The sequence below is a fragment of the Lycorma delicatula genome, chromosome 6 (genome assembly GCF_047948215.1).
Source record: "Lycorma delicatula isolate Av1 chromosome 6, ASM4794821v1, whole genome shotgun sequence".
Lineage (NCBI taxonomy): Eukaryota > Metazoa > Arthropoda > Insecta > Hemiptera > Fulgoridae > Lycorma > Lycorma delicatula.
Window position 1 is genome coordinate 52,652,016 of NC_134460.1, and position 26,825 is coordinate 52,678,840.

Here is a 26,825-nt window from a genome sequence, read left to right on the forward strand (position 1 = left end):
ATTCTTTGGTGGTTGGGTTTCAATTAACCACATATCTCAGGAATGGTAGACTTGCGACTATATAAGACTACACTTTATTTGCATTCATACATTCATCCTCATTCGTCTTCTGAAGTAATACGTTACGGTGGTTCCGGAGGCTAAACAAAAGAGAAAGAACGACAGATTTGTATTGACTTATTGTAAAACGTTCTATTTAAAAAATGCGGTACAGTTTTCGGGAATTGCCCCGTCAGTTAACAATAATGAAATGAATTTACTAACTAACGGGAGTTGTTTTTACAAGATTACCCAAAAGGAGTGTAATGTATTTAGTATCTGTATATGTTTGTTCCACCGTAGCAGTTCAACGGCTGAACAGATTTAGATGTATGACCCCGCGTTGGAATACTTAGTTACCAGGAGTGTCATAAGCTAATATAAATGTAAGTAGATGTATAGATATATAAGGAATAGTGAAGATTTGCCGGTTGAAACACAAACTATAATGAATTGAATTAACGGACTGTGAACTGTGAGCCTCTATCGTTGTGTTAACTGGGTGTGAACTGAATGATTCAAATCAATAATAATAAAATTTAAAAATATATGAATAATACTGAAAAAGATTTAATGAATGAATAATATTACATAAATAATAGAATTAAATTTACGTTAAAATTGGATTGGTAACCAACCATCACCATTGATTGGTAACAAACAGAGTGCCCCTGGAACGCTTTTTTTGGAAGTTCAATGAGGTGCTCTTACAATATCTCTGCAAACAATCGTCCAATTTTCAAAATTCAGAAGAGTATTTGTTAGTAAAATATAAAATCATGATGGAACCAAACCAGAACAAAAATTTACTGATTAACTGAGAAAATTGAGTGGCGTCCACTACGCCGGGACCAGTTTGAGCTATTCAGAGCTCTTTAACATAGGACAATTATTATTCAGAAACCCCGACTGCATTTAAATATTTTCCTTCAAGGATATATTTTCTAATAGATGTAAGCCCTGGTGAGAATTTAATCATTAGATAATCTCAAATGCCTCCTATTTCTACCTCGTGAAAAATATATTTAAAGAAATTAAAGCTATTTAAAAGATGATTGGTAATCCGTTATTTTATTTAACTAAATTCCGCATAACAATGATAATCCTTTGTTTCCATACCTTGTCTTTTTTTTAATTCAATTTATTATCATTTTTTATCAATTTTTTGGAAGTCGTATTTTTTACTGCCTTGTGCAAAGTAAAGTAAGTATTGTGATCGCGAAAAAATGTGGTTTTCAGTTTTCAACGGAAATATCCATTTTGACCATCACTGAACTCATTTTGACTAGTTTCGGCGTGACGTCTGTACGTACGTATGTATCTCTCATAACTCAAAAACGACTAACCGTATGATGTTGAAATTTTGAATTTAGGACTGTTGTAACATCTAGTTGTACACTTCATCTTTTGATTGCAATTGACTGGACCAAAAGTGTCCAAAAAGCCCAAAATCCAAAAATATTTTGATTTGCACTTTTTTTTAAATTCAGTAGTAAGCCCTCATTGAGAGGTTTTCAGCGATTTATCATAAGTGGTACTTATTTTCATTGGTTCCAGATATAGCCAAATGAAATTCTAATTAATGAAATATTTGGTTATTACAACGGATTCAAATTAAACTTAATCTCCTTTTTTTAACTCTTTTTTAAATTCAGATATATTGATTTTTAATAATTATTAACCTCTGATTGTACAAAAAGTTTTATGATAATAATTTAATAAAACAATATATAAATAAAATATATATATATATATATATATATATATATATTAATGAAATAAAATTTTATTGCTTCATTTAAACAAAATGTGTTTATGTAATTTAATAAGCGTACAAGGAAGTCATGTAGTGTCCACATCAGATTTTTTTTAATTTTTGTCATTGTTTTTATAATTTCACATTATTATTAACTTTGTTATATCTTTATTGCGTATACTGTAGTGAAATAAAAAAGATTAAAAAACTTTGAGAAAAGCGGAAGTAGCTCTTTGCCAGATATAAGTAAATGATTCTGATATCTCTGAAGTATCGATAACGAATATTTTTAATACAATAAGATTATTTTTGGTTTCGACTAAACCTTCGACAATTTATTCGATCAACAATTTCGTTTTGTATTTAATTTAAAATGTTAATACAATTTCTTTGTAGAACTCAATTTAATAAATTAAGAACAAAATAATATCATAGTTTATTGTTTCCTGTTTCATGTTGACGCACATTCTAATTCTGTACAGGGATTTGTAATATATTAATTAATAACTAATACAAATTATACCAGTTATAAGGGTTCTTTTTAATCTGTTACTTCTGTTACATGATGAAATCTTATTAGACTTATGTTATACTCTGTTCGATTTGGTGGTTTTCTGTCCACTAATTCCATTTTTCTTGAATTTTCTTATCTTTTTATAATAACACTTTTATTTAAAATTATCTCATTAAACGTACTTCTTACGTTTAAAGATGAGTCGATCCGATAAAATTTAATGATTTAACATAAAAAAGGAATGCATGTGTGTAATATTTCTTCTCTTTACAATTTAAAGTTTTACGCAAAAATGTTTAGAAAGAGATCAAAGTTTTTTCTACATATGAGCTACATTTACAGAGAAAATATTTTCCTCTTCTCTTCGCCGATTATTTTGTACTCTATAGTGCGTGTTTAATGCTACTTTCTCTCTCTCTCTCTCTCGGGTCAGGATTGAGTCACACACACACACACAAGCTCGCTTCTACTTTTTTTTTTGGTGGGACGGAACTGACGTTAACAATATATGAAGTATATCGTTACCCAACATCGAAAATTACACTGGTCGAAAAATAATTAATATTGAAATTTTATGACAGACCTTAAGTAGTTTGTGAATACATTTAAAATATAATTACATGTGCATGTAACATCATTATAATTGATTTTTTGCGTCCTTTTAAAGGGAAAAAAATAAATAACCATTTTACTTTAACTCATTCTTTGTAAATAAATGTCTCATTGTAAGACTAAGTTTTCTGCATTTTTATTATTTAATAACAGGTTAGAAAACTATTTTTTTAATAATATTTTTTATTAAGTATTTTTTTTTTTAATTTCGTTTACGACTATTACATTAAATTTCCAAGAAATAAAGTTGAATGTGTAATAGAACGTTGCAATATAGCTTACCTTTAAAAAAATTATGTACGTAGTAAACCTATATGTTATAATAAAAATAGTATTAATAGTAGGCTGTAGAATGGAAATAAGGGTGGCGTTTGTCAGATGGAAAGGCGGAGGTATAAGCCTGCACCCCTCTTGTGCATGGTGTAGCGGCTATGGATATAGGGTGATATTGTCATCATGGAACCGAGACATGCGAGAGTGCGTGTTGGCTATCATAGTGTGTGCATTCTGCCTCTTCAATATTGAATGGAATCTCCTGCTGTTTCATCACAATCTCACCGAAAACACATATTTATAACTGTTCCCTTTTACATAAAACACATTTGTGTGTGTGTGTGTGTGTGTGTGTGTGTGTGTGTGTGTGTGTGTGTGTGTGTGTGTGTGTGTGTGTTTGTGTGTGTGTGTGTGTGTGTGGTGGGATGGTTGCGCTTGGGCTTTAGTTGTAAGTTAATATGATGGTGTTTATTTATAAGAGAGTAAAATGCGACGCAAATAAATTGTAATGGTGTATCTGATGAATAGTGCATTCTCAGTTACTTTATTATTTTTTATTTCGATTAATCCTGTTTATTGTTTAAATTGATTATTTATTGAATTACACCAGTTAGTGTAGTAGAAAATATAAATCATTATTGATTCATGCGAATCATCTCTTTTTCCTAATCACTACAAATAGTATCTTGTTTTATTGTTCCTAAATATTACGATCTAATAACTCTAGGTCTAAATAAATTCATATTTATATGAGCCATTGATTAATAAAAATTTGTTTTTATTTTTACGATAATGTGATACCATGCATAAGTGAAGAAGTAAATTTTACTTCATTGTATCAATTTTTGACTGTTTATTTCTCTCATTTTCCAATCACATAATTTTAACAAAAAATTCTTCAATGATCTTTTCTTTAACCTAGCTGAATTTTAGTGTATGAGGTCTGTTCAGAAAATAACCGAACTTTAATTTTTAATATTTATCACTAATTTTACAGATTATAGGTCCTTGTCCCATTCAAGTACTTCCCTCTCCTATTTACACACTTTTCTCAGTGGTGTTTCCACTTCGCGAAGCAGTACTGGATAGCTTCATTTTAAATGGCTTTTAAGTTCCGTGACGAATTTGCTTTAATGTCATCAATAGGCTCAAAACGGCGTCCTTTCTTCACCGATTTTAGTTTCGGAAATAAGAAAAAAATCGCAAGAAGCCTGGCGTGTAGAGAGGCTGATGGAGGACAGTCATCTGATTTTTGGTACAAAACTGACGAATTGACAAAGCTGAATGTGCGGGCGCATTGTCGTGGTGAAGAAACCATCAGTTGTCTCGCCACAACTCTGGTTTATTTTTGCGCGGATTTTTTCACGTAAATGTTGTAAAACGGCTTCATAGTACGCACGGTTCACTGTTTCACCTTGAGGCAAGAACTCAAACTAAAAAATTCCATTAAAATCGAAAAAAACAGAGAGCATCACTTTGACATTGGATCGAGATCGATGTGCTTTCTTGGGGCGTGGAGATCCTTTGCCAGTCCACTGTGATGATTGAACCTTTGTCTTGATGTCATAGCAATAAACCCAGTTTTCGTCTCCCGTTATGTTCTTTGCATGAACGTTTCATCCTCATCGGCTTGTTCGAGAAGTTGCCGGCAAACGTCCACTCGATGCTCTTTGTGCTTTCGGTCATCAAACGAGGAACAAAGTTTGCTGGAATTCTATGCACGTTCAGTTTTTCAGTCAAAATGTCATGGCATGATCCAATTGAGATGCTATGCTAACCTCTTCTGCAAGTTCTGTAACAGTCAGTCGGCGATTTGCTGACACCAGTTGCTGATTTTTAAAACGCGGGTGTCATCACTTGAACGCCTGGTCGAGGGTCATCTTCAGTAGATTGACGACCACTTTTAAATCGTGAAAACAATTCGTAACATTGCGTACGGCCCAGAGTATTCTTTCCTTAAGCTTCTTTCAAAAGTTGAAACTTTTTTGTGAGTTTTCCCCCGTTTCCCGGAAAACTTTACGTTGTATTTTTGCTCACGGAGATCGCATATTACAAAAACCGCACAGACCTCATGTAATTAAATTTTCGATGGAGGTACATGCACACCACTACTAATGATTTTTAAAAGATATTTTCAACAATTTTTTTTTAAGTAATAATTTTTTTAATTGCAGATCATCTTCTGGTAGTAAATGTTACTTTAAGTAAACATAACTTTGCATTTTTTATCGATACTTGTTTAATTAGGATAAATAAATTTTTATATTTTATTGTGTTTTTTAATCAGTTGTATTTTTTAACGTTTATTTTATTAATAATATAAGTAATGCTTTAAAAAGGGTCGGATTATTGGCGTTTTATTCTTCAGTAAAATAAAGAAAATTTGTTTAAAATATGTAATACGTATAAATGCAGTGGTCAACCTGAGTCTATTCCAGACTACAAATTTACTAGTCCCTTTTTTTTTATTTAACCTCCGGAACTACCGTAAGGTACTACTCACAGAATGAATGATAAACTTTTGTTGCGCGTGAAAATGCCATGCCTGACCGGGATTCGATCCCGGAACCATGTTAATGAAAAAAGTACAAAACCTATCTTGGGAAGAAAATTGTTAACCAATAATTTTCATTACAGCATCAAACAAAAAACTGTATTAAATAAGCTGACAACGCAGTTTTAGGACTTTCCCGGAACGCGGTTTTAGCCCCGTGACGGGAAATTCCTTCGCATTTATGATGCGAAGGAATCAAAAATAAAATATTTAAAATATTTATCATTGTATTTAAATTTAATATTTTTTCGTTTATTTAATTTAGTAATTCTAACTAAAGCGTGCGCGCATACCACTTAATTCGCGCGGGAGTAGGGGTACTAGTGGCGTAGGCCGGCACTAACTAAACTAATATAATTTCACAAATTTCATAGAACAAATTTCGCTTGTACGGTCTGCAGTCTGGTGTAGCCGCGATACTTAACGCAACAGGTACCCATTCGACCGGGTGATGGAGTTCGAGACCCAGCCAAACTGATTTACTTTTTTAAACTTTAAATATTCATTTATTTAATTCCCGCTCTTCTGTCACAGCATAGCAGTAGTTTAAAGAATTTTTGGGGTGGGGGTGCGATTTTGTAAATTTTTTTTTGAAAAAATTGTTATTTGTTACCAAATGTGCCTTAGAAAACCTTAATTAGGTAAAATCTCGAGATGCGGAGGGTGTCCTTCCTCTACAGCTTCACCCCCTTGACCTTTTAAGTTGAAAATTTAATGGCATCAATGCCTCATATATAGAGTAATCTGATCATGTTTGGTCTGAATCGGTTCCGTAGTTCTTGAGATATAAGGTGATTTAGAGGTCATCACCGAACACATACACGTACGTACGAACATTAACATCCGGTTTTTTGGGTTCCTTAGGTGTCCAAACGTCAAGATCCGGTGAAAACCGCATACGCCGAAATTAGTTTCATTGCAATGCTTTCCCTTCTAGAGCTGCAGTAATTCTATAGCGCTATCTAGACGGGAAAGTAAAAAGAAAACTCAAAAGTATAAATCTGTATCTAATAAATGTCGACATAATGGTTAAATTAACGGGGAGGGGAACTGTAGATTAAATTAAACAAATTAAATATAATTTAATTCCTGGTTTGATAATTCCTTCAAACACAAAATAGAAGCATATCTAGTCGGTAGAGCAGTCACTAACCACAATTTATTATCTACTATTAATACTATATTTATATCTTGTATTAATAACATGCAGTATTAACACATTAGTATTAATTAATTAATAAATAATAATAATAATCTACGGGCATCAGATTAAGGAATATAAAAATAAATAGTGGAGGACATCCGAAGAGCAAAACATATATGATTAAGTAATTAATTGCAGTTTAGTTTTGGTTTTACAGAAAATAATAAAATAATTAATAATAAATTAATGAAATCTGTTTGTACTTGAATTCAGCTTATAATTTATTTTGAAATAATTGATTGTTTCTTCTGGATTAAATTTTATAAGCAGTAAGCAAAAGGAACAAAAAATTCATGATTGTCCCCGGGCTTGAACTACTAATCTTTCGGATAACAGCCGAACGTGCTAACCGATTGCGTTACAGAGACTTGTTGAATGTATTTGAAGCAAGGTTTTTTATATTACTTGTTGAGATTATCGCAAAGAACTCTAATAATATATATATTTTTTTTGTGTGTAGGGACGTATTGTTTAACTTCTTCACTAAAATAAGGTATCATCTATTTTCGTTATCTATTTATTTTATTTAACTGATTTATGAGAGCCATTTAGGTTGTAAATTTTTGTTTACATATTATTCTTTTTATAATATGCTTTAACTTTACTTAAAGTTTTGTATCAGATTAGAATGGTTACCTTTTTTTCGTTTTTCTTTTTAGCCTCCGGAACCACCGTAAGGTATTACTTCAGAGGATGAGTGAGGATGATAGGTATGAGGGTAAATGAAGTATAGTCATGTACAGTCTCAGTTCCACCACTCCTGTGCGGTTAATTGAAACGCAACCACCAAAGAACAGCGGTATCCATGATCTAGTATTCAAATCCGTATAAAAGTTACTAGGATTTGAACCTTAGAACTCTTGACTTTGAAGTAAGCTGATCTGCGATGACGAATTCACCACTAGACCAACCCGGTGGGCTTAGAATGATTACCTGTATCTGAATAGTGTTACACTGTGATTCATTGTTGTAAAATGGACTGGTCGCTTTTGTGAGGGTCAACCCAATTAGATCAGGCACCCTCTTCTCTTCATGGCTCAATAATAAAATTGGCCTATTACATACGTGCATTGTATCTTGTTATTCTGTTCACCCTAATATTTCTGCGTAAGTCAGGCGAGATTATCAATTTAAGACTTTCAGAAGTTCTATATTGTTAGTAATATGTGCAGATGTGGACCCTTTTACTTATTGCACAAAGGCGCTGTGACATTGTAATTTAATTTCTGTTACAGTGTAATTGTAGTTTTAATATTTTTTAATTTAGGTCTGCAGTATAATCAAAGAGTTTTCTGTATTTTAATTGTGTGTATTATATAAAGGATTTTCATTATTCATTAACCGTTTTCATAAACAAATCGAATGAATATGAATAAAATTTAATTGAGTGAACATTAATCCCGTACTGTACATTAAATACCCATACTGTGTATTTCTAGCTGATATCTCCATAGATAACCTATAAATCTATGCTAAAAGTGAATTCAGTATTAAGAAAATTTGGTTGACTTACCTAATGGATGATTTTTTTTTGTATAGAACTAAATTAAAATTTTTTTGAATAATTAAATTATATTAACAGACAAAATGTTTTTTCTATCAAATTAAGAGTAATCGTATATTTTTCTTAACAACTACAATTAAGAATCATTTATAATTCTTTTCATCATATTAACATGGCGGCCTTCAGCTTTCTTCAACTGGAATCACATAGCAAAAATATTAATTTTATTAAAAATAGAGGCAGATTAATTGGTTTTTCTGGAGAAAACATTGATAACATAAGAAAAAGTCGATAAAAAAATTATTAAAGACAGAAAATCAAATTTGATTCGTAATAACTTACAAGATGGATCTAATAAAACAAGGACAATAATTGCAGTTATGTAAACTGGAATTATTAGTAATTAATTATTAAAATAATAGTAATATAGTAAATTTATTATTATTACTATTATTATTTAATAGTAACAGTTAAATAGTTTAGTAATAGTTTAGGATAAGCTCATTGTTTTTAGATAATTTATTTTTTTTAATTAATTTTTTTATTGGATTTAAATTAACTATTTTATTTTTAATTACTATTATTAATTAATATTATTATTATTAACTATATTACCCTCTCCATGGAATGTTCCATGGAGAGGGTAAGAAATTTAAAAAAAATATATAACTAGTGTTACAGTGGCGTCTAGAAAACTGGCCTCTGTTCCCCAGAAACAAGAAAGATAAAACTAAACTTGTCGAGATAACGAACATCTCTGTAAATTAATCTGTCAAGACATTAATTACAATTTAGGACCCGCAGTTTAACAGAACAATTGTAACTAGAGGAAAATAAAATTTGCCTCATTAGTAGAAAAGATCAGAGAAACGTATGAATAGTTACATTAATTATAAAAATGAGAAAAGATATTCATCGTTAATGATATAGAACCAATAAATAATTTTACAGTTTACAATTTTAAAATTTATTATCTTACTGTTATACACGATGACACGGGCCGTAAAACTCGACGATCTCATTAGGGTAAAGAAGTTAGAATGATATTGATTGGTAATACGCCTCGTATGTCGTTATCACGTGTCATAATATGGAACTGGTAGAAGCTATTTGGTAAAGGTCTAAGCTTGGTTGCACCTTTATGAAAACAGACTTCGTTAATTCATTTCAGGAAAACATGTAATAGCGTACACTCTCACGCAAAAGTGTATGTTGCGTGTTTTATCCAGGGAAATTTTTAGCTAATTGTGAATTATAAGTATTTAATAAGTTATAATAATTGTTAACATTTATCTGTATAATCATGAGCACTATTATCATAAATACTTAGAATCATTAACTAAAAATTAACAATTTAAATTTGGTGTGGTTCCAAGGTGTTATGATTAGCACTCTGGACCCTGAATCCAGTGACACAAGTTCAAATCTCAGTGGAACGTTACGTTTTGGAAGTTTTCTTTATTATTTGTTTGAATTTTACCCGCAAAGTGACTTTTGTGATCTAATTTTAAGATGCATTTTTTGTTTATTTGAATGCTTTCTTAGACTAGAAAAAAGGCGGGCCTATGGCCGGCAGGCCACGGGCCATGTTCGCGGCTGGGAAAATATTAAACGGTTTATGTTTCATTACACTTGATTTTGTTAAATGTTTTTGCCAACTGTAACTAAATAACGTTCATGAATTTAGCGTCCTAACAACAAACACTTTTACAAACGAAAAGCTTCAAAATGATGTTTAAAAGTGCTGCATTTGTAGCTGTTTCTTGAGTTATGATATTTTAATACAGCTTTAACTCCAATGTTTTCCTTTTTATCCCCAAAACACTAATGTTATTTCTGATAAATCGTTTGAACGAATGCATCGTTCGGGCGCTGCGCGCAGCTGCCCGGCGCACACGTGGTTCGCTCTGCGCCGAAAACAGTTAAAATAAAAATGTTAGCATACCTCAAACAAACCCACGCATCATCCTTTTTTTCTTAAAAGGATATATTTCAAAGAGGTTATGAATTTCAATCTAAAATAGTGTTTTATTTATTTACATAGATTTTAATATAATCGGTAATTTAGTAATTTAGGTTTAGAGTAAATATAATTAAAACAAATGTTAGTTGATTCTTCATAATACCTCAAAATAATGAAGCTTCCAATCCTAATGGAAAATGGATTCATTTATAAAATAACATTCTTTTTGGAATAAAACACTTCAATCCACGTTTTGAACTAATGATAAAGATTTTTGGTATACTTAAACAAAAAAATAAATAACCAAAGAATAAATTTATTAATTAAATAAATTGTTAAGTTGGTATTTTGGGTATAGATTTTTGGTTTATGTATTTTTGTTTTTGGTTATGTAACAATTTACGTAATATTTTTAACAGGATACAAACACGAATTTTGTAAAACTATTATTCTTATTTCGTAAAAATTTTTCATATATGATTACATTAAAGTAACAGTATGAAATTATTTATATGTTGTTTGTTAAACCACAGGGATCTTTATTTATAAACAATTAACATAATAATTCTATGTATTTAAAATAAAAATGTTTTTTAATCGACTAAATGAAAATTACAAAAAAAATTGCAATATTTACACGTTTTAAATTTGTTGACTACGTAATTAAAACCTTTTCTTTTTCTCTTCATTCTCCGGAACCACCGTTAGGATTACTTCTGAGGATGATATGTATGAGTGTAAATGAAGTGTAGTCTTGTACAGTCTCAGGTCGACCATTTCTGAGATGTGTGGTTAATTGAAACCCAGCCACGAAAGAACACCAGTATCCAGATCTAGTATTCAAACCGTATGAAAAACACCGTCATGGTCTACCATTCGGTGTTTGTTTTTTGGGATTAGCTAAGTAAATCTGTTTGATCGATTCATACGTTATCGGCGTGATTGTCACTGCAATCTTTGATAATTTCATTATCAAACAAATTTGTTTTTATGTACATTACGATAGTATTACAAACTAATCTTTTGCAGATAATAATAACGACATTAAAATTTAGTAAATCATATAACTGTCAGAAGAAGTCGATATTGACAATGGTAATCGAAATAGGCAATATCTATCGATACATACAACGACATTAAATTTAACAAAAGTGGTTCTAGGTTAATTATTTATAAGTTTAATTAATTTTTTTTTTTTAATTTATGATTTATGTAGTAGTGAGATCGGTGAGGTTTTTACTTTGGTAAGCATTTTGGGGATCATAAGAAAACTACAATTAAAATTTCATAATTATTGAGTAAGTAGTTTTTGAGGTCATCAGGAAGAAACTAAGACTTTTTCTCTTTATATACTGGTGAGATATAAAATGTGTTTGTATAATGCTTTTTCTTGACATATTTCACATGCTAAAATTCTTAAAACTATAGTTCCTGTATACAAACAAGGGTTCAGTTTTTGTTTAGCTAAATTAAATAAATTATCTAAACATCGTTTTTTTTAACATTATGTTGTATAAGTAAAAATAATTTAACAGTTATTAATATGTTTTTTTTTGCTACTAAAAAGCGGCAATTGAGTGTTTTGTGTGACGGACGGAACGGTTTATCTGATATTTCGTTTTGTTTTAATCTTAAAATAAATAGTCAAAATTTTTAAATTTCTGTTGATAAAAGTAAACAAACGCCTGGAATCAATAATCAATATATTACATAAAGTTTATTTAAAAAAGTACGACTAAATTATATGTAGGTTAGTTTATTTAGTTGAGATCTTTATCTTTACGTAACTAGCGACGTCTATACGCAGTATTACCAGACTTCTCTACCTGTGCAACCATGACCTGTACGTTCAGGTATGAAGTGAACGTTGATGCTTCGGGTTGAACGTACGTATTTATCAGTTCTCCTTCAGTTAGTGCTATTCAAGTTTATTGTGTTTAAACCTGTTGCAATTTACACGACTTATTTTTTGTTATTTTAATAATCATTATATTTGAATTATAATAAAGGTTAAATTTATTTATGACTATTCTATAATTAGGTAAGACATTAATACTATTTATCCGTAAATTTTAAGTAAGCGTAGCCTTAGCTAAGTCATGTAATAATTCTTAATAGTGTTATTAATTTATATTTAACAAATTCGTGGCTTCGTTACATTTAAATCATTAGTCTTTAACTCATCGAATCATGTTAGGATATCTTACCTCTGCTTCTTTGTTGGTTCATTAACTTTATAAAGTTAGCTACGGTTAAATTATGATCTGATTTTTGTCTTTGCAAAGTTTTTCACTGAGGGATAAATTTTTGAAAATTGACTTTTATCAATACGAAGAGAAAATGCATTGAAAGTTGTAACGCTGGAATTTGTTTAGCGAAGTAGTCTTACATTGTTATATAAATCTAATCTTGTTTGATAAAAAATTTAATAGAAAACTTGTCTTACGAACGAACTTGATAGAAAGATAATTGTTTAAAAAAGAAACTTTAATTAGTTTTTTACTGGGAATAATGTACTTAAAATTCAAAATATCGAAAATATGTTTTATGAACTAACAGTATATTTAGGTTCTTGTACATTTTATTCGGTAGAGTTTATTAGTAGATTTAATATTTTCGGTACTTGTTTGATATCGCACCGCCACTTTTTTCACTCTATTTGATGCAACTTTTTCAGATTTCATGAGAAAATGAATAGTAACGTATATTTCAGATGAAAAAAAATACATTTTTAATGAAAATTAAAAATTACAAAACTCCAATAATCACCATAATTTTAACACAATACATCACATTTTCGTAGGATAAAACTCGAGAATGCTATTGAATAGAACAGAATTAATGATATTTTCGCCACATTTTCAATATTTTTACGCCACATAAATTCAATTAAATAATTCTCCAAATGATGATGAGCATATTTCTATAGTGTGGACCTCTGTTTCTCGATCTACAAAATTATATTTATGATTCACTTTTGCATGATTCAAGCTTTCAGTACTTACATATTTAACGCCACCGCAGCTACAGCGTTATTTCAAAAACAAAGTAGTCAATATAATTTAACCAAACTTAACCTACGCTCCCTTTGCTCGCTAACCTTGACTAATTAACACCGTAATTTTTTGAGTATTTATTAGCGAGCGAAGCGAGTGTAGGTTAAGTTTGGTTAAATTATATTTATAAAATAAATAAATATTTATTAATATTAATAAAGAGACTGTTTTAAATCTATGTTAAACTCTATATCGGCCCATTTTCCACCGAAATCCGATTGACTACTTTGTTTTTAAATAAAGCTGTAGCTACGGTGGTGTTAATACGTAAGTACCAAGCTTTAGAATGGAAACTTTTTGGATGCGTAACATACGAAAATAATCTGATTCCTTGGTATTATTATTATTTGAAAAAACATATTTTTACTCATTCTACAACATTTGTCACCAAAAAGTGGCGATGCGATAACAATGAGGTTATTTTATTAGTAAGTTGTATACAATAGGCTTACCTAACGTTAATTTGATAAGTTTAGCGAGCGAAGCGAGCGTAGTTTATGCTTGGTTAGGTTATGTTGATATACCTACGATTTGTCAGTATACGGAGTCAACATAATCTAAACTAACAAAACTTTCGCTCACTGCGCTCGCTAAAAAACAATTATTTTATTTAATACATTGTAATAATACGTTTAATACGATGCAATAAGAAGTTGCATCAAAAAAAGTGAAAAAAAGAGGCGGTGCGATAATAAACAAGAATCCTTTTTTCCTTCATTTATTAAAAACCTTTTTAAGGTAAAACTTTTATTAACACAAATTTTATTTAAGCATCACGTCAAAAATTATGTTAGTTTTATGATAATAATAATAATTGCATTGTGTAAATTATTATTATGTTAATTAAATTAATCTATTAAATTTTATCAATTTTTAGTACCCTAGACTTTGAATCCACCATCCGAGTTTTATCTCGATGGGACCTTTTATTATTTTGAACATTTATATAATTTCCTTAATTTATTAGGACGAAATTATTTTAATTGTATTTATGTTATACGAATAAGAAGGTTCCATGGTGTAATGGTTAGCACTCTGGACTCTGAATCCAGCGATCCGAGTTCAAATCTCGGTGGGACCTTTATTATTTTTAACATTTTATATAATTCCTTCAGATTATTAGAAAGAAATTCTTGTAAATTAAATTTTTTTATTTAAATAAGACGGTTCCATGGTGTAACGGTTAGCACTCTGGACTCTGAATCCAGCGATCCGAGTTCAAATCTCGGTGGGACCTTTATTATTTTTAATATTTTGTATAATTCCTTTAGATTATAACAATGAAATTATTGTAAATGTAATTTTGTAATTCAAATAAGACGGTTCCATGGTGTAACGGTTAGCACTCTGGACTCTGAATCCAGCGATCCGAGTTCAAATCTCGGTGGGACCTTTATTATTTTTAATATTTTGTATAATTCCTTTACATTATAACAATGAAATTATTGCAAATGTAATTTCGTAATTCAAATAAGACGGTTCCATGGTGTAACGGTTAGCACTCTGGACTCTGAATCCAGCGATCCGAGTTCAAATCTCGGTGGGACCTTTATTATTTTTAATATTTTGTATAATTCCTTTACATTATAACAATGAAATTATTGCAAATGTAATTTTGTAATTCAAATAAGACGGTTCCATGGTGTAACGGTTAGCACTCTGGACTCTGAATCCAGCGATCCGAGTTCAAATCTCGGTGGGACCTTTATTATTTTTAATATTTTGTATAATTCCTTTACATTATAACAATGAAATTATTGCAAATGTAATTTTGTAATTCAAATAAGACGGTTCCATGGTGTAACGGTTAGCACTCTGGACTTTGAATCCAGCGATCCGAGTTCAAATCTCGGTGGGACCTTTATTATTTTTAATATTTTGTATAATTCCTTTAGATTATAACAATGAAATTATTGTAAATGTAATTTTGTAATTCAAATAAGACGGTTCCATGGTGTAACGGTTAGCACTCTGGACTCTGAATCCAGCGATCCGAGTTCAAATCTCGGTGGGACCTTTATTATTTTTAATATTTTGTATAATTCCTTTAGATTATAACAATGAAATTATTGTAAATGTAATTTTGTAATTCAAATAAGACGGTTCCATGGTGTAACGGTTAGCACTCTGGACTCTGAATCCAGCGATCCGAGTTCAAATCTCGGTGGGACCTTTATTATTTTTAATATTTTGTATAATTCCTTTAGATTATAACAATGAAATTATTGTAAATGTAATTTTGTAATTCAAATAAGACGGTTCCATGGTGTAACGGTTAGCACTCTGGACTCTGAATCCAGCGATCCGAGTTCAAATCTCGGTGGGACCTTTATTATTTTTAATATTTTGTTTAATTCCTTTAGATTATAACAATGAAATTATTGTAAATGTAATTTTGTAATTCAAGTAAGACGGTTCCATGGTGTAACGGTTAGCACTCTGGACTCTGAATCCAGCGATCCGAGTTCAAATCTCGGTGGGACCTTTATTATTTTTAATATTTTGTTTAATTCCTTTAGATTATAACAATGAAATTATTGTAAATGTAATTTTGTAATTCAAGTAAGACGGTTCCATGGTGTAACGGTTAGCACTCTGGACTCTGAATCCAGCGATCCGAGTTCAAATCTCGGTGGGACCTTTATTATTTTTAATATTTTGTATAATTCCTTTACATTATAACAATGAAATTATTGCAAATGTAATTTCGTAATTCAAATAAGACGGTTCCATGGTGTAACGGTTAGCACTCTGGACTCTGAATCCAGCGATCCGAGTTCAAATCTCGGTGGGACCTTTATTATTTTTAATATTTTGTATAATTCCTTTACATTATAACAATGAAATTATTGCAAATGTAATTTTGTAATTCAAATAAGACGGTTCCATGGTGTAACGGTTAGCACTCTGGACTTTGAATCCAGCGATCCGAGTTCAAATCTCGGTGGGACCTTTATTATTTTTAATATTTTGTATAATTCCTTTAGATTATAACAATGAAATTATTGTAAATATAATTTTGTAATTCAAATAAGACGGTTCCATGGTGTAACGGTTAGCACTCTGGACTCTGAATCCAGCGATCCGAGTTCAAATCTCGGTGGGACCTTTATTATTTTTAATATTTTGTTTAATTCCTTTACATTATAACAATGAAATAATTACAAATGTAATTTCGTAATTCAAATAAGACGGTTCCATGGTGTAACGGTTAGCACTCTGGACTCTGAATCCAGCGATCCGAGTTCAAATCTCGGTGGGACCTTTATTATTTTTAATATTTTGTTTAATTCCTTTACATTATAACAATGAAATTATTGTAAATGTAATTTCGTAATTCAAATAAGACGGTTCCATGGTGTAACGGTTAGCACTCTGGACTCTGAATCCTGCGATCCGAGTTCAAATCTCGGTGGGACCTTTATTATTTTTAATATTTTGTATAATTCCTTTAGATTACATGTTAGTAGTAGTAAGAAAAAAAGTTTATGAAATTTATATCGTCACATTTTTTTTTTTTTTTGAAGATTTATTCAATTTTTTAATTTTGTTACGTTCTGTTCTTCGAACGTGCACCTGGAATAAATAATTACATTCATTATTTCGGTTTACTGCTCCGACGTATTTAATAAATTACTATAATTAATTGGGAACAGGCTATTTTTAAAGTGTGATCTCTTGTGGATTTTAGAATGGGCTGTTAGTAAATTGATTTTTTTTTTCTCTTTTGATGACATGTATAATTACCATTCTTATTTTCTCAGATTTAGTTGCTGCAGGAGCAAAGCAATAAAGAGAAAGTATTTCGATCGGCCAAAAGTCTGGTATCGGAGTTTTTCGGATGTTGACTTTTCACGCTAAAAAATAAAAAGTGTTATAGAAATTTCTGGTAGATTTATGTACATACGTACTTTTGTTTCTAATAATATTTACGGATTTCTCCGAAAATAGATTCTTCGAAAGTGGCTCAATACGGAGCAGACATTTATGACATTAAATTAAATTTTGAATTTTAGACTTTTTTTTTTGTATAGTGGTCATAGAAAATTGAGCTTTAGTAAATGAAAGTACTTGTTAAAAGTTATTTAAAATTCTAAAGTTTTAATTCTATCGGTTTTACTGGTGAGGTTACTTAACATTATTTTGCTTCCTATCTCGAAAATCCGTTGAACAAAAAAAGTTGTAGTTGCGTATATATAAATCTATTTAGTTTGACTATATAAATCCCAAGTTCGATTTGATTTTCGAACACATTTGTAGAGAGGACAGCCATTTATATATATATATATTTTTAGCCTTGTTTGTTAAGATTGCTTAAAATTGGGCAAACTTATTGATATAAATAATTATTCCACTAAATAGCTTTTTATGCCCCTAAAAACAAAGGGTGAAATGAATGGTACTCGTAATTAAAATCTCAGGTTTTTAACCTTTAATTTTCAAAATTTAATACTCAACTTCATCTAGTATTACTGTAGATAATGTAGACACATTTGCAAAAAAGAAGTCCCGTGAAACCCGAATTAAGAATTAAAAAATCTTTTTTTTAAATTTTTGATATTTTATGTTTTTCAATTTGTTGCTGTTATTAATTTATTATATAAGGCACCTGTTGAACAAGGTCATTAAATAAAAAACAACATTTTTTTAATCATGGGTAAATATTTTTACCCTTAATATTTTATTTTATATTATTATTGTCAAAAATATTTTACAAAAAATGTTGATTTTTTTTTTATCAATTAAATTCTTATATACTGCGTAATTTTAAAGGTGAAAATGTTATTTAATTGATGTGGTCAAATCGGACCGAAATATTTTAACTGAACATTTTTATCTTTATCACAATTTTACTCTCAATAATGCATAATTAAATCATTTATATTTGAAATCCTTAAGGAATATTTAAAAAAAACCTCCTGGAAGTGTAAAACCGGAAATTAATTTAGTCCTTAGTCTTCTTTTCATTTGCGTGTTGTAAAAGATGTTTATTGTTGTGTTAAACTTTAAGGATTTTGAAATCCTAAAAATGTACCTTTGTATTGTACGTAATCTTGTTATAGCGATTTAAAATTTTGTTTTGTTTTAAATTTAAAATATTTATTAAAATATATATTAGACAGATTGTGAGCATGTTAATAATATGTCATTGGGGCAATATGATTTAACCTTTTTATTTAATATGCTTAAACAATAAAGTAAATAAAATGAAGTTCTGCTAATTTAAAATTATATATTTAATATTATTAAATAGCCTATGATAGCATTACATTTGACCTGTGTTAGTTATTGTAGACCTTTGGCCTTCATATCGATACATATATTTCAAAATAAATTAGTTTTCATATTTGAATCGTTAGCTACACTAACAAACTCAGTTTAATTACTTCATATACATTGATAAAATTATAATTATTGTATGCGCGTATCGTGCTCATACATGCTTATATAGATAAATTTATATCTGACGTGTTGTGTGACAGCTGCTGATCTGCTTTGAATGATAATTTTGCTTTTACTACCAACGATTTCTATTCATTCTAATCACAATGTTTATTTTTACTACTAGCAAATTAAATATAAATGTTAGTTCTTTTCAGTTTTATTTAAGATGGTTCCATGGTGTAATGGTTAGCACTCTGGACTTTGAATCCAGCGATCCGAGTTCAAATCTCGGTGGAACCTGATTTAATTTTTTTGTTGGATTTATAAAAAATATTTTTTTAAAACAAAATTTAATTATTTATTTATCTAAGCTGTTCAATTAACTGCCTAATGTATTCATTTTTTTTTGGCACGGTTTTTTGTGAGTAGAAATAGAAGCTGCCTTATAAGAAATTAATCTCTACTACTAATTTGAAACATCTCTTGCCCCTAACTACGGTTTTCAGTTTTCAAATAAAAGTCTAAAATTTTGGATAATTCAAAACGGCGTCCCTAATCATATTACTCAAAAAAAATTTTGCTGATTAGATTAAAAAAAATTTTCTTGGTTTTCTTGGTTGCATTAAAGAATTCGTTTCGAATTACGTCGGTTTAATTAGTTAACGTCGGTTTCGTTAACTACATTATACGATTAATTTTAGTAACTAGATTTTTTACTTCCATGTACGAAGTATAGTATGAATTGTGATCATGAAAAATTTCGATTTTTTCCAGATTTCAATGGAAATATCAATTTTGACTAGTTTCGGCGCGACGTTTGTACGTATGTGCGTATGTATCTCGCATAACTCAAAAACGATTAGTTGTAGGATGTTGAACTTTGGGTTCAGGACTGTTGTAACATCTAGTTGTGCACCAACTCTTTTGATTGTAATCGACTGGACCAAAAGTGTCCAAAAAAGCTCAAGTGCCCAAAAAAGCTCAAATTTTTTCTTAACTGCAGTAATAAGCTCTCATTGAGAGCTTTTCAACGATATATCATACATAGTTGTACTTATTTTCATTGGTTTCAGAGTTATATCCAAATTATATTTTACGTAATGAAATATTTGGATCTATAAGGGGAAGGCAGCACATCGGTTTGAATTCAACTTCATCTCTTTTTTTTTAATTCAAATATATTGATTTATGAATAATTATTAACCTCTGCTTGTAAAAAAAAAAAAAAAAATATGAAAAAATATCAAAATTTTTAATGAAATAAAATTTTATGTACTTTTCATTTTAAAAAAAATGTGTATATGTACTTTAATAGTCGTACAAGGAAGTCATGTAGTGTCCAAATCAAATTTTTTTGTGATATTTTTACGAGATTTTTTTTAATCATTTTCGAATTAACATCCAATGTCGTAATTCAGTTTTTCAAAAATAAAAATGGTTGGATTTTTTTAAAATTGTAATTACAGTTATCCATTGATTACTACGTCTTGATATCGATAATAATTAATGTGATACTTGATAGATTTAATCAAAAACTTCATAGGAAAATTTTTAACAAGGAACTAAAAGTAAATAAACGTTTTAAATGATTACATATAAATGGTTAGCTTTTCAGCTGAATATTTTTTCCAGTATCAATTATTTGTTTATCGGCGGCATAATGTTAGACAATGAGTCAGTACGAATATAGATATCAAACGAGGCTTCCTCAGGAAGTATGGACTAAATCGATGGTCATCTGTCCACCGAAATGGGCAGATTATGATCTGTTATATAAGGGACGCGTTCATTATGTAGATCTAAAGATACTGGTTGTATTTTGAACAATATTACTTTCAGTGAAAGCAATTCTAAATAGGTTTTGTTTTATCTCAACTGTTTTAAATTCAATCATCACTCTCCATCTTTTCCATAAAAAATCTGATGCGGACTTAACTTTCATCACTAATAACTTTTGAAATTTTTTCATATGTTTTATTTATTGTTGTTATTCAAACATTATTTATTATAATTTTTTTTTACAGTTATAGGTTAATAATTATTAATAAATCAATATATTTAAATTTTAAAAAAAATTTAAAAAAAAGAAAGGAAAATGAAAACAGGAAAAGAGAAAGAAAATGTTGCAAACAAAGAATAAAAAGATTACGAGAAAATGATAAATATAAAGAGGGAGAAAACGTTAAGACCAAGCAAAGAATAACAAATTAAGAGTGGATGAAGAATATAAAGAGAGAGAAAATTTTAAAAGTAGAGAAGAACGTGTACACAAATTAAAAGTAGAAGAATTATATCCAACCAAAGAGCGATTAAATGATTGGCAACAAAAAACAAATGAACGAAATGATGTTCAACTCCGACTTGCGGAGAATATTGTCTGACAATATCAGAGAAGTAATGAACTGAAACATAAGAATTTTTTGCAATTTATTAAATATCGGGCATGTATACCTCAGTGTATATGTTGTTCTTCTGAGGGTCACTCTGTAGTTAACTATAATGTAGATTAAATTAAACAGAAATTACAGAATAATTAAATAAAAATGAATAGAGATTAAACTAGAAAATCCAAAAACGATTCTAACTTATAATTTTCAATTAATATTAAAGAAACAGATGTTTCACCAAATCTATTACATATACAAATATGTAATAATGCTTACTAAATTACATATACATATATTTAAAAGTACATCAAATTTTATATCACTAATTACTTCTGATTATTTTTCATATATGTTTTTTATTGTTATTATTGAGGTATTAATTACTGTAATTTTTTTTTACACACGGGTTTATAATTGTTAATAAATCAATATATTTAAATTTAAAAAAAGTTAAAATGAATAAATTTTAAAAAATTTAAAAAAAAGAAAAGAGATGAAGTGTCTGATTCAAACTGATGTGCCGTCCCTTGTAAGACCCAAGTATTTCATTAATTAAAATTTTATTTGGCTATAACTTTGGAACCAATGAAAATAAGTACCACTTATGATATATCGTTGAAAACCTCTCAATTTGGGCTTATTACTGCAGTTAAGAAAAAGTCCATAATCCAGTTTTTGGGGATTTTGGGCTTCTCTTTAAACACTTTTTGTTTAGTCGATTGCAATCAAAAGGAGAGATGCACAATTAGATTTTAAATCAAAAATTTCAACATCCTACGGCTAACTGTTTTTGAATTACTCGAGATACGTACGTATGCACAGACGTTACGCCGAAATTAGTCAAAATGGATATTTCCGTTGAAATCTGAAAACCGAAATTTTTCGTTATCACAATACTTCCTTTACTTCGTACAAGAAGTAAAAAGGGAGGTGAATGGGTTTGTTTGTTGTACTTTATTTTTGTTTGTTACATTTTTATTTTAGCTGCTATTGGCGCATAGCAGACTAATGGTGGTGAGTCGGGCGGCTGCGCACAGCGCACGAACGGTTGATTCTTTCGAATGATTTATAATATACTTCTTGATGCGTACGATTTATCTAAAATTATATTTGTGTTTTGGGTATAAAAAAGGAAAACATTGTGGATAGAGCTGTGTTAAAAAACACAACTCAGGAAACAGTTAAAAATTTTCTGGAATTTTTTTAAGCTTTTGTTGTAATCGTTTTTGTTATTAGTAAGATAAATTTTTCCATTAACGTTATTTCGTTACAATTGACAAAACATTCAACAAAATTGTGTATTGAAACATAAACCATGTAACATTTTCGCCTTTTCTGTATAGTATAGCAATAAGAAAGTTTAGTGGAGTTAATGTAAAACAAAGAAATTTTCTGTCGTGAACTGATGTAACATTGTCTCTATAAATAGGAGATTTAATAAAATTTTGTAAATAAAAAGTAGCAATAAAAGATTCTTTTATTAATATTCTAATATTTGCAGAATTTTCATTTGTGAATGATAGCATTTTTTTAACAATCAGCTTATAAAAGTTCCTTCTGTAATCAAAATTCTAATCTCGATGGTAAGGCCGTCTTTCTCCATAATTTTTATTCTCTTATTGTCGTCATCATCTCGGAAATTATTATTTCATTATTAAAAACCGCTCAAGCATTGTATACGGTAATATTGAAACCGATACACTTTATCTTGAATGTAAATTTTGGATATAGAGGGGGTAAAAATGAGAGTTTGAAAAAGAGAGTTATCCTTTCTATTCTGTTTTTCGAGCGTACAACACGAGGACTCTTTTATCCACGGATATAAGCTGACCCTTCCCACACAGTAGGATATTGCTACAATTTCTCCCTCCAAACACGCGATTTGCACGACCCTTTGTGATCCTTTCTTTCTTTAAGCTGGATTTCCTCGCACATGTACAAATACTCGAACGCTGTCTGCATTGAACAAACATAAATACTTAAATGTCCTTTTTATACGATTGTTTTGTATTTTTTAAACATCTCCGGATATTCTCATTTTCTGTTCTTTTAAAGTGGCCTACATCATAAAAACATTCTGAGTATTCGTAATCAATTTTTCATAATCTTGCATCATTACAAACGACTGTAGATTTTACATAATAAAATCTCCTGCGTAGTATGTTTTAATTTTTATCGAACCCTTTGTCAGAAATTGCGTTATACTAATCTATCTGAATAAACAGTTTGTATTTTATCGGTGTACAGTCTACATTTCGAGTTTTCTTTTGTACTTATAATTCGTATGCAAAATTCTTTATAACAGAAAATGTTTTTTCCGTATAAGATATTTTATTACAATTATTTTATTACCTATTATCTATTTTATTTCTTACGAATTTTTAACAGTTTATTATGTTGCCGTTTAACATTTTTACTTACCTTGGTTTTGTTGTTATGCTGTAAGAAGAAAAGTATGGTCATCAATTAAAAATGGGATATGGGGTTTTTGCATTTTTCGACGTTTCATGACCCCCCCAAAAAAATACAAAAAAGTATGCTCGTACGTACGTGTATGTAAATATTACTGTGTTAGTGTAATAATGTAATGTTTTAAGCTTAATAACTTTCAGTATTCCAAATTCAATTAGCTTATACAGTTGAAGTAAATAAACTGTGCGTAGATTTACGAGTGTTGAGGCGGCCGATTCACAAGCATCTGCTGTAAATTCTGATGCATATAAAAGAAACTACGCGATGTTAATATTTAGTAACCACATGCTGTTATATTTTACAACAATTATACATATATGTAAATTTAAATAAATAAATTATACAGTGACCAATATGAGTAATGATTATTTTGTTGTATATAGATACGTCCCCGGTATGAAGCTGAGCGTACCAGAGTTGCTAGGGAACTCGAAAGAGTAAATTCTATTTTGGATATACGAGTCAACTGGAGGACTCGTAGAGAGTGGACAATAGTTGCTGGCTTCCTTCGCTTCCTCGCCCTGAGCAGGGCTGCCGAAGGGATTTAGTAGGTGATAGGAACCTGGGTGGCTAGGGACCGCCTGGGCAGTTGACTGGCCGAAGGTAGGCGCTTAAGGCAGCGTGCCTCGGTTAGATGTATTGGTGGCATGTATTTAATCACGCTGTCAGCGGGCGGGGTTATCCTTGCCCGGTGGGTGCGGTCGCGCTCCGACGGGGGCACTTATGAGCTAATGACACTGTCCGCGGGGCTTCTCTGGGTACTGCTTTAGTGGTATGCAGGGGAGTCTTGAAGGCGGTCTGCGAAAGATGGTGAATGTCACGCGGGACTCCGTGATGGCGCTGTGCGGGAGTAGGCGTTAATTTTCCTCTCCCGGGCGGACCGGAGCGGAGTCAGATAGAAACTCATTTTGAGTATTAAGCGGGGTTCTTACGGGAACTAGGTCTACATTTCGATGTATGAAACTTTAGTGGGAAAGTTTGTTGTTGGGGCTATTAGTACGGATCTGAGACATTCAGTAGTTGGCTCTATAATAGTTAGGACTAGGCGCGGGGTCTTCGTTCCGCGGTTAGGCTTCTAGCTTAGTTCCTGAGGGCGACGTGGTAGCTGCAGGTGTCCGTTGTCTTCATTATGAAGGCATAAACACGAAAAACTATCTCGGGGTGAATTTTACCGATGCAGATGTCCCTCGGGGCTGCATCGGTAGCATCTCTGCGGGGCCTGAACTGAAAGCTGTGGTGCGCAATCAGTTTTAGGGCGAGAAGATGTCCTCCGTTAAAGCCACTACTCGCTAGGATCGGAGGGGGTGGTGTAGCGACCGGACACGCTACGAGGTGGGATCTTCTCCCCTCGGGGGGGAATCGAGATGTATATAGATACGACCGCGTTCTGAATCGGTACTGATACAAGGGACGTGACAGCAGAAATTTTACCACTAACACAAACGTTTGTTTTTTTTTCACTCTACAAGCTGAATCAGTGTAGATATTAAAATATATATGGCAAATTGTTGGTAAAATTTTGGAGTGAATTTTCTCAAAATTTTGCATAACCCCTCATTATGCTGAGCTCAGTACATGCGTGCATGCGTATCTTAGAATTTTTTTTTTTAATTTTATGCAAAATTCCTCCTTCACAAAAAATTGAAAACATTATTTTTTATTTATTGCATATTTTGTAACCGAATTTTTTTTAACTGGTTTCTTGGCATTATGAGTAGAGCAAGCGACCCATAAAAATGCTGTAAGGGTAAATTGTGTTCGGAAAGCCGATCAGAGTTTAAAAATATCGATTTTTAGAATCTTATAAAAGTTTTTTATCAATTTAAACTTTTAATAATAATATTACAATCAAATTCCATCGTAATTCACCTCACACTCCAAAAATACATTTTACGTATGTTTTTATTGATTGTATATTTTTCACTGAAATTGTTTTTAGTTTCTTGCATTTAACGTATTAAATGTAGAAAAATAAAAAATTTCATCTTAGAAGGTGATTTTGGAGGTGGGGAGCACAAAAAAATACCTTTTTGATTTTTTAAACTTTTTTATTTATTTTAAACTTTTTTAAAACTTTATTTTATTTATTAAAAATAAATAAAATAAATATACTTAATATATATATATAAATAAATATATACATATATAAATAAATAAATATACTTCTTTTTACAATAAAACTTCATCATAAATTACCTTCATCAGAAAAAAGTTTTTTGCAACTTTTTTTCGTGTATCATTATTTTTCCACTATATAAGAATAAACAAACAATATCAGCAAAGTATTACAATTTTGTTGTCAGCTTTTTTTCCTACTCAACGCAAGCATTGAATATTTAAATAGAAATTTATATTTGTTACTTATAAGTAATATCAGCTTCGATTGATATTTATCTGGCTTATTCAAAGCAACAAAATAAATTATAACAATTTATAAAGTAAATTAACTTTAAAAATTATACTTTTTAGTTGTATATATACATAAAATAATTTATGAATGTATTAGTTTAAAAGGATAAAATAATGAGTTTACTTAACATTTAATATGTTTAAAAATGTAGGTTAACATTTTTAAGAACGTAGTTATTTCATTTAAAATAAAGATAAATAAGATATGTGTCTAGGTTATTCAATTATAAGACGAGTGGCCAAAACTACAATATTGAATTTGGCTGTTCTTCGTTCACGTATCCATAAAGATTTTAATAAACTACGGTTTATCCATTGAAATCAGTATTTTCCCATTTATATATTTAGATTGATTCATTTATTTTTTCATTGATTTTTTATCCATCAGTAATACTTCATCGTTAAAGAGTAAAGTTCAGTTATTTATTTAAACTCATCACAGAAATTGAGAAATGTGTGATAATTTTTTTTATTTTTAATGAAGTCTAAACCTTGGTTATTTATTGTCTAGAGGAAAAACGTTTTTTGTAACATTTCTAACCTGTTCAACTACTGATTATTAATATGTTGTTCCCATACTACATAAAGATACCTCGATCTCCCGAAGAATTGTTGGCTGGATGAATGTCCCACCCGTTCCAAATGCCCTTGAATTACTTCTTTTCTTTTTCTGTTTACTTTATGTAACCACCGTAAG

The 26,825-nt window shown here is 30.2% G+C and overlaps 1 protein-coding gene and 7 non-coding genes across 8 annotated transcripts in view; all 8 read left to right on the forward strand.

Annotated features, from left to right (window-relative positions):
* LOC142326860 (roundabout homolog 2-like) overlaps positions 1 to 26,825 on the forward strand; it is a 1,022,566-nt gene that overhangs the window by 156,815 nt on the left and 838,926 nt on the right. The gene's annotated exons all lie outside the window — the stretch shown is intronic.
* TRNAQ-CUG (transfer RNA glutamine (anticodon CUG)) lies at positions 14,485 to 14,556 on the forward strand. Its single transcript has one exon. It is a non-coding gene; the product is annotated as a tRNA-Gln (tRNA).
* TRNAQ-UUG (transfer RNA glutamine (anticodon UUG)) lies at positions 15,265 to 15,336 on the forward strand. The gene has a single exon. It is a non-coding gene; the product is annotated as a tRNA-Gln (tRNA).
* On the forward strand, positions 16,201 to 16,272 carry TRNAQ-CUG (transfer RNA glutamine (anticodon CUG)). The gene has a single exon. It is a non-coding gene; the product is annotated as a tRNA-Gln (tRNA).
* Positions 16,357 to 16,428, forward strand: TRNAQ-UUG (transfer RNA glutamine (anticodon UUG)). Its single transcript has one exon. It is a non-coding gene; the product is annotated as a tRNA-Gln (tRNA).
* TRNAQ-CUG (transfer RNA glutamine (anticodon CUG)) lies at positions 16,513 to 16,584 on the forward strand. Its single transcript has one exon. It is a non-coding gene; the product is annotated as a tRNA-Gln (tRNA).
* On the forward strand, positions 16,669 to 16,740 carry TRNAQ-CUG (transfer RNA glutamine (anticodon CUG)). The gene has a single exon. It is a non-coding gene; the product is annotated as a tRNA-Gln (tRNA).
* On the forward strand, positions 19,089 to 19,160 carry TRNAQ-UUG (transfer RNA glutamine (anticodon UUG)). Its single transcript has one exon. It is a non-coding gene; the product is annotated as a tRNA-Gln (tRNA).